The sequence below is a fragment of the Macaca mulatta genome, chromosome 7, assembly GCF_049350105.2.
Source record: "Macaca mulatta isolate MMU2019108-1 chromosome 7, T2T-MMU8v2.0, whole genome shotgun sequence".
Taxonomy (NCBI): domain Eukaryota; kingdom Metazoa; phylum Chordata; class Mammalia; order Primates; family Cercopithecidae; genus Macaca; species Macaca mulatta.
The window spans coordinates 60618000-60626723 of NC_133412.1; the positions used below are offsets into that span (position 1 = coordinate 60618000).

Genomic DNA, 8724 nt, shown 5'->3' on the forward strand with positions numbered 1-8724 from the left:
AATGTGAGAAGGGCTATATTGGATCGCATGGAGGCCTACACTGAGAAAGGAAATATCTTCAATTAAAAACGTGAAAGAAGCTTTCTGAGAAACTTCTTTGTGATGTGTTAATTCATCTCAGAGGGTTACACCTTAGTCTTCATGGAGCAGTTTTCTAACACTGTTTTCTTGGAAACTGCAACGTGATATTTGGGAGCGCATTGAAGCCTGTGGTGACAAATGAAATATCCCAGGAGAAAACTGGAAAGAAGCGTTCTGAGAAACTGGATTTTGACGTGTGAATGCAACTGATAGACTTACACTGTTCTTTTCATTGATCAGTTTGCCAACACTGTGTTCTTGAAATCTGCAATGGGATATTTCTTAGCGCCATGAAACTTACGGTGATAAAGGAAATATCCTGTGACAAAAATGAGAAAGAAGCTTTCTGAGAGACAGCTGTGTGATGTGTGAATTCATCTCACAGAGTTACACACGTAGTTCGTGGAGCTGTTTGCTAACACTCTTTTTGTGGCATCTTGTAGAGGACTGTGTGCTCGCAAACCAGATATTCCCGATAAGCCCTGCTCTTGCAAACAAAGCAGGACATTCCTTCTCTGCAAACAAGAAGGATAAAGGAGCCAGCTGTAAACAGCGGGCTCTGGGAACTGGTCAATGTTTACTGATCTTGCGAGTCAAGGAGAGGTCAGAGAAGCAACACATGTCCCGTGACTTGGCAAAATTCCACAAACGGCTGGATAAAATAAAGCAGAGTGTGCCGTTCGGGGCGGTCGCCATGTATGTCTTGTCCTGTGTTGTCTTGTGTGTTCATTGCTTTGTTTAGGAAACACACAGGCCTCAACAACTGGCAAAGCGAGCAGGGTCCGTGGCTCCAAGACAGCAAGGAACCGGAGGGGGAGCATCCCGGGTATGTAAGTAAAAAAAAGGGAGACCCATGGGAAAATTATGGGGAATTCCACCTCTCAAGCCTCAGAATATTTACGGCTGCTTCAAGGACTGTTGCTGTCTATAGGAGTAAAAGTGAAAGAAAAGACTTTGAAGCGATGTTTGCCCATGTGGAACAACATTGTTACCGGGTTCAGTATCACACTAAAGTGCAGCTGAATCGGAGAGCATGGTTACAGGTAGTAAAAGCTTTGCGTAGAGCTCACCAGTTAGGGGATACTATACCTTTAAATTTGTGGACCTTGTGTAGCTCTATCACTCAGGCATCAGAGTTACTTGAGACTGATTCAGAGTGTGGTGATATAGCCACAGGAGGAAGGGCATCTGAGGATTTGGGAAAAAATGAATCTGAAATGGAGCCCATTTATGCCAGGGTAACAGAGGATGGGGGGATAGCACAAGGGGGAGAAGAGGAAGAGCCAACTCTTCCTTCATCTAAGGGGAATTCTGACATGCAGCGTATTATGGGAATGCTTCAACAGATATTACAGATACATTCTTCTAATTCACTTTTGCGAGCTTTCCCTGTTTCTCTTCCTTCTGCCCCATTAGAAGGGGATTTTCCAGTGCCTCCAACCCCGCCAGCTTCCTTACCTTTTTCTGGCAAAGTTTTCTCAGTGCCTTTCCCGCCATTGGGGGAGGGAGAAAAGGAAAAGATAAGAAAATTTGAGGACCTGGATCTGTTTCCAATTATTCCTGCTCCTTCTGCTCCTAATGCTCAGTTTCCAAATGGTGGCAATAATGTCCAATTTAATGCCTTACAATTTAAATTTTTGAAAGAAATGAAAGCTGCCATTTCTAACTATGGACCTCAATCTCCTTTTGTCCTTGGTTTTCTTGATGCTTTTTCATCAGAAAATTTGATGATTCCTATAGACTGGGAGACTTTGGGGAAGGCTGTTCTTGATCGTTCTCAGTAGCTACAATTGTGCAGCTGGTGGATGACGTGGCACATGTGCAGGCTAGGAAAAATGCTATGCGTGATCCCCCAAGGCCCACTGAGGAACAACTCACAGACACGGGCCAATTTGCTACTCTTAATGCTCAGGCTGGCCTAGATGATGTTGCCCTTACTCAAATCAAGACTTTGTTTTTAAGGGCCTAAAATAAGGTAGAGAGAGCAAAAAAATCTTCCCTCTCCTTTGTGAAGATTTTACAGGGCACAAATAAACCATATCCGGATTTTTTTTTTTTTTTTTTTTTTTTTTTTGAGACGGAGTCTCGCTCTGTCGCCCAGGCTGGAGTGCAGTGGCGCGATCTCGGCTCACTGCAAGCTCCGCCTCCCGGGTTCACGCCATTCTCCTGCCTCAGCCTCCCGAGTAGCTGGGACTACAGGCGCCCACAACTGCGCCCGGCTAATTTTTTTGTATTTTTAGTAGAGACGGGGTTTCACCGTGGTCTCGATCTGCTGACCTTGTGATCCGCCCGCCTCGGCCTCCCAAAGTGCTGGGATTACAGGCTTGAGCCACCGCGCCCGGCCCATATCCGGATTTTGTAGCCCGTCTTCAGGATGCTGTCTTGAAAACTGTGGGTGTTGGCCCTGCTTCAAAAATTTTGTTACAAACATTGTCTTTTGAAAATGCTAATGCTGACTGTCAAAAATTGTTGAGACCATTAAAGGCCAGTGGGGCCAATTTAGATAAATATATTAGAGCTTGTGCTGGTGTTGGAGGGGCTACTTATAATGCTCAATTATTTGCTGGAGCCCTATCTAAAGCCTTAAAAGAAAATAACAAACAAGGTGTTTGCTTTCAATGTGGTAAACCTGGACATTTCAAAAAAAAAAAAAAATGTCGTAAAAAATTGAACACTTTTATCCCTCAAGACAGAAAGCCTTCAGAGGTGTGCAAACGTTGTGGCAAAGGTTGACATTGGACAAGTGAATGTCATTCCAAAACTGATAAAAGTGGAAATTTACTGTCTCCTCTCCTGGGAAATGGGAGCCGGGGCCCACAGGCTTGGGGCCCCAACAATTACAATGCAAACCTATTACAATACCCAGTGAGCAATGGCCTACAACATCAAGAAATAAATTCGAGTCCTCCTTAAGGATCCCACACCTTACCCCAGTTTCCCAGCTTTATGCGGCAACTAAGCAGAGCGCCGCTGCTGACTTAGCTATTACTCAGCCTTATACCTTGTCTCCTAATGGAGGAGTATATAAATTAGCTACTGGAGTGTGTGGCCCTTTGCCAAAAGGACATGTAAGACTTTTGTTAGGTCAAAGCAACAGTGCTATATGGGGGTTAATGGTGATTCCAGGAATCATTAATCCTGATTTTACTAGTGAAATTCTTATTATGGTACAAGTCTCACAATTTATGCGCCTAGAGACAGGGGAGCGTACTGCACAATTACTTTTGTTGCCTTTTTTTCGTTCCTATCTAGAGAGGCATCTAGACAAAGAGAGTTCGATAGCACAGGAAAAACTGTTTTTTGGGAAACTTTAGTTTCTGATCAAAAGCCCTTATGTTCATTACACATTAATAAAATAATTTTTAAAGGGTTAATTAACACGGGGGTGGACGTGTCTATCATTTGTTTAAATCAGTGGCCTATGCAATGGAAAAAAAGACAAGTTTCAGTTACACTCACTGGCTTGGGTGCTGCTTCTGTGGTTTATCAAAGCGTAGAACCTTTAACCTGTGTCGGTCCTAAAGGTCAACAAGGTCAAGTGTTTTTTTATATTGTTCCTATCAATATTAATCTTTGGGGACAAGATCTTTTACAACAATTTGGTGCTTTTTAAAACATTCCTCATATTTCTTCAGCTGCCAAAAATATGATGTTCAAAATGGGCAACAATCCTTTAAACTCATAGCCACTGTTCACCAGCCTCAAGCTTTATAATTAAAGTGGAAAACTACCACTCCTGTTTAGGTGAAACAGTGGCCATTATCTAAAAAAAAAAAAAAAAAAAAAAAAAAAAACTTGGGGCTTTAAAAGAGTTAGTCAAAAAACAATTGGCTGAGGGGAATATAAAGCCAAGTACTTCCGCATGGAATTCCCCTGTCTTTGTTATACAAAAATAAAAATAAATAAATAAATAAATAAATAAATAAAATAAAATAAAAAGTAAAAAAAATGGCATTTATTAACTGATCTTAAAGCTATAAATGCTTACATTCAACCTATAGAGAGTTTGCAGCCTGGTCTTCCTAATCCTGCCCTTATCCCACAAAGTTAGAAATTAATGGTCATGGATCTCAAAGATTGTTTTTTCTCTATTCCATTACAACATCAAGATTGTAAGAAGTTTGTCTTTACCATTCCTAAATGTAATAATGGGCAGCCCACACAAAGATATCAGTAAAAGATTCTTCCCCAGGATATGCTTAATAGCCCTACTTTATGTCAAAAATTCATACATAAGACTTTAAATCCTGTGAAAAATCAGTTTCCAATTGTGTTAATTTATTATTATATGGATAATATTTTATTGGCTACCCCTGACGTAACCCTCCAAAATTAAGTTTTTAAGGTTTTACAACAGCTAATTCATTATAATTTACAAATATCTCCTAAAAAGGTACAAACTCAGTTCCCCATTCAATATTTGTGGTATCTATTGACTCAAAAATAAATCCGCCCACAAAAGGTTCAAATTAAGAGAAATCAACTTATGACTCTTAATAATTTTCAAAAATTTTTGAAAAATATTGATTGACTTCATCCCATCTTAAATATTCCTACTTATAAATTACAACATTTGTTTGCTACCTTAAAAAGAAATTCATATTTAAACAGTTCTTGGCAATTATCCCCAATACAAAAAAGAAATTGTCTTTTATAAAAAATAAAATTAGTAAAGCTCACCTTGATTATATTATACCCTATCTTCCACTCTTTTTATGTCTTTTTCATACTCCTCATTCACCAACAGCCATCTTACATCAGATAATAACATTCTAGAGTGGCTATTTTTGGCTAATAAAGCCATTAAAAATTTACTCTTATATTAATAAATTGACTAAATTAATTATTAAAGGACAACATAGAGCTCGTCAATTGCTTGAAACTGACCCTGTAAAAATTATTACCCAATTATCTAATCAATACATTAAATCTTTACTAAAAACTCATAAACAATAACAAGTGACTTGCACTAAATATACTGGTTCCTTTTCTCAGCACTATCCCAGTCATAGATTATTTACTTTTCTACAACAATATTCTTTCCTGCCCTATAATCCTATTTCTTATACTCCAGTTAAAGGTCCCACCTTTTTTACTAATACTTCTAACAATGAAAAAACTAAATACTGGGCATCAAATAATTCAAAAATTTCTTACTATCCATTTAAATCTGTACAACAAAGAGAACTTTTTGCCATTCTTATGGTACTGCAAGATTGGCCTCAAACCCCTTGTAATATAATTAGTAATTCCCAATATACTATATATGTGAGTAAGTATATTTCTCAAACTTCTTTACCATTACTCCCAAAAACCCCTTTACAAAAACTATTTTCCTTATTGTTCTTGATTCTTACTTCCCATACAACCCCCCTTTTTATCACTCGTATTCATTCACATTCAGCTTTACTGAGACCTTTAACTTTTGGCAATAGCGAAATTGATTCTTTACTTGTTAACAATGTCCAACAGATTCAGAATAAATATCAATTACATCATACTAACAGTTTAGGATTACAGTGGCGATTTTCTATAACACGCCGTCAAGCCCGAGCTATTGTCAGAGCTTGTCCATCTTGTGCTCCTATTATTACACCCTTTTTAAGTCCAGATATAAATCCCCAAGACACTCAACAAAATCATATTTGACAAATAGATGTAACTTATGTTTCTTCTTTTGGTCGTTTAAAATATGTTCATCATACAATTGATACTTGGTCACACTTCCAATGGACTACACCATTACCCTCTAAAAAAGCTGATTCTGTTATTACTCATTTACTTACTTGCTTTACAGTTATAGGAGTTCCTACTAAATTAAAAACTGACAATGCTTCTGCTTATTGCTCTCATAAATTGGGTGCCTTCCTCTCTTCATACCACATTCGTCATTCCACTGACATTCCATTTAACAGTCAAGGTCAAACAATTATTAAAAGAGCTAATGCTATCTTAAAATTACAACTTTTAAAACAAACAGGGGGAAATGGACGAGATTCCCCCAAACATCAAATTCTGAAAGCTCTTTTTACTTTAAATTTTCTTAACTATTGGTACCAATTACATCAATCTGCAGCAGTGAAACATTTTCAACAACCATTAAAAAAGCCACAAGCTAGCAATTTGTGGGTGTACTATCCTTCACTACAAGGCCAACATTTAAAAGAAAAATTTTACAATTGGATTGAGGTTATGCTCTCGTTCATACAGGTGCCGGAGATGAGTGGTTCCCATCCCGACGGTTGAAGCAGTGCCATGGTGAAGAGGAGCCGGCCGGAGGACTTCCTGGTGGCATTTCAGGAATTAAATCTGAGTGCTCAGAGAACCTTCACCTTCAAAACTCGTCGAGCGGCACCCCCGACATGGGGTCAGCTAAAAACACTTACTCAAGAAGCTGAAGGGGTTGTTCAACAAGCTGGACAGCCCAAAACCTCACTGACCTTATTTCTGGCTATGCTAGCTGTAGTGAGTTGCCAGATAACAGCTGAAAATTTCACATATTGGGCTTACATTCCCTTTCCACCCTCATATCAAGGTGTGGCCTAGGGAGACAAAGAAGTTTTAGTATTTACTAATGATAATGCTTGGATGCCATCACCTTTTTAAAATTAGGATCCTGAGTTAGACATGGGTGCAGTAAAAAGTTCATATCAATTTGGAATAGAAGGGTTACCTATATGTCTTGAGAATAGTCCACATTGTTTACATCCTTCTCATGAGGCTTGGGCTGTGCGCTATAATCATAGTCACACTGCTGCCTTTACTATGATTGTTGTTACTCAGAGTTTTAAATATAATCATACTGCTCTGCTTAATGAAACCTTGCCTACTATATTATCCTTATGTCCTATTCCTGACGTGTCCGGAGGTGTTTCCCAATTAGAGTGGACTAAATGTAGAGAATATGGACCACATTTATTATTAGAGGTAAAAGGTAGGAATTACAGATACCTTGTCACTGACTAGAGTGTGCATAGAGATTTTCAGACTAAGTTTAGCCACATTAGCCTACGATGACATAGAAATAATCACAGCATTTATGCTGATGGTAATGAAACTATTATTTGGCATGATGGTGGCTTGTCGCCCCCTATGCCACATTTGGCCAACACCTCACAAATACAAAGTCATATATAGAAGTTACTAGCTGCTGGCAAACCAATGTCTACTTTTATGGGAAACATGTCCTTAAATACCACTAATCTTTCTAATCCTTTCCATATATCTTTACATCGAAACAGATCTAAAAATGTCATTGTTTGTGTTTAAAAAAAACCTTACTTGTTGTTAGCAGGAATCTTTAAATGAGATAATGATACAGGAGTAGTTAACTATACGGACAATTGTACATTTTTAAGCTGTATAAATACTACTTGGTGGCATAATAATTGGAATGAGACTCACTCCGATATATATATTTTAAGAACTGAAAAAGAAACCTGGTTACCTATAAACTTGACACAAACTTGGAGTGAATCTGCTGGGGTTATTCAAATTTACAAAGTAATGCAAGATCTTGTTCACCACAGCTGGAGAGCGGTTGGGATTGTCGTAATAGCAGTAGTGAGACTTGTGGCCATTGCTTCCACCACTGCTGTTGCTGTACTGGCATTACATCAGAGTATCCAAAATGCAGAGTTCGTGCAACAATAGCACGAACAATCTCACTTGTTGTGGCAACAACAACGAGACATCGATGCTCATTTGACTGAATGAATAAATAACTTAGAACAAGTGGTTTCTTGGATAGGGGATCAGCTGACAGTGTTAAATAGTCGAGCCTTGTTAAAATGTGACTGGAATACTACTCAATTTTGTATTACCCCTGTTCCTTTTAACAACACTGTACATAACTGGACAGAGATAAAAAGGCTTTTAATTGGCCATAACAATCTTTCCCTGGAAATACAAGAACTCACCCACAATATTTCTAAAACGTTTCGTAATCAGTTACCATTGTTGACTGGTGCAGATTTAATGACTGGTATTGCACAAAGCCTGAAATCTTTAAACCCTATGAGTCCTGTAAAAACTTTACTGACTTCTGTTTCTAGTAATGTATTGATTGTTGTTTTTGCCCTGGTCATTTTCACAGTCTACTGGAAATGGAGCCAAAGGGCAAACACCAAATTCCAGCGAGCCCAACATGTAATGATGGCTTTTTAAAAAATTCAAACCTGTAAATAAAGAAGGGGGAGATGTAGAGGACTGTGTGCTCGCAAATGAGATGTTCCCGATAAGCCCTGCTCTTGCAAACAAAACAGGACATTCCTTCTCTGCAAACAAGAAGGATAAAGGAGCCAGCTGTAAACAGCAGGCTCTGGAACTGGTCAATGTTTACTGATCTTGCGAGTCAAGGAAAGGTCAGAGAAGCAACACATGTCCCGTGACTTGGCAAAATTCCACAAACGGCTGGATAAAATAAAGCAGAGTGTGCTGTTCGGGGTGGCCACCATGTATGTCTTGTCCTGTGTTGTCTTGTGTGTTCATTCCTTTGTTTAGGAAACACGTGAACCCCAACAGAATCTGAGAAGTGATATTTTGAATTGCTATGAAGACTCCTCGGATGAAGGAAATATCCTCAGATGAAAACTGGAAAGAAGCTTTCTGAGAAACTTCTTTGTGATGTGTGAATTCATCTCA

The 8724-nt window shown here is 38.7% G+C and overlaps 1 long non-coding RNA gene across 1 annotated transcript; it reads left to right on the forward strand.

Annotated features, from left to right (window-relative positions):
* Window positions 1-739: 739 nt before the first annotated feature.
* On the forward strand, window positions 740-8284 carry LOC144329729 (uncharacterized). Its single transcript, XR_013395353.1, has 2 exons — window positions 740-907; window positions 6292-8284. It is a non-coding gene; the product is annotated as an uncharacterized LOC144329729 (long non-coding RNA).
* The last annotated feature ends 440 nt before the right edge of the window (window positions 8285-8724 follow it).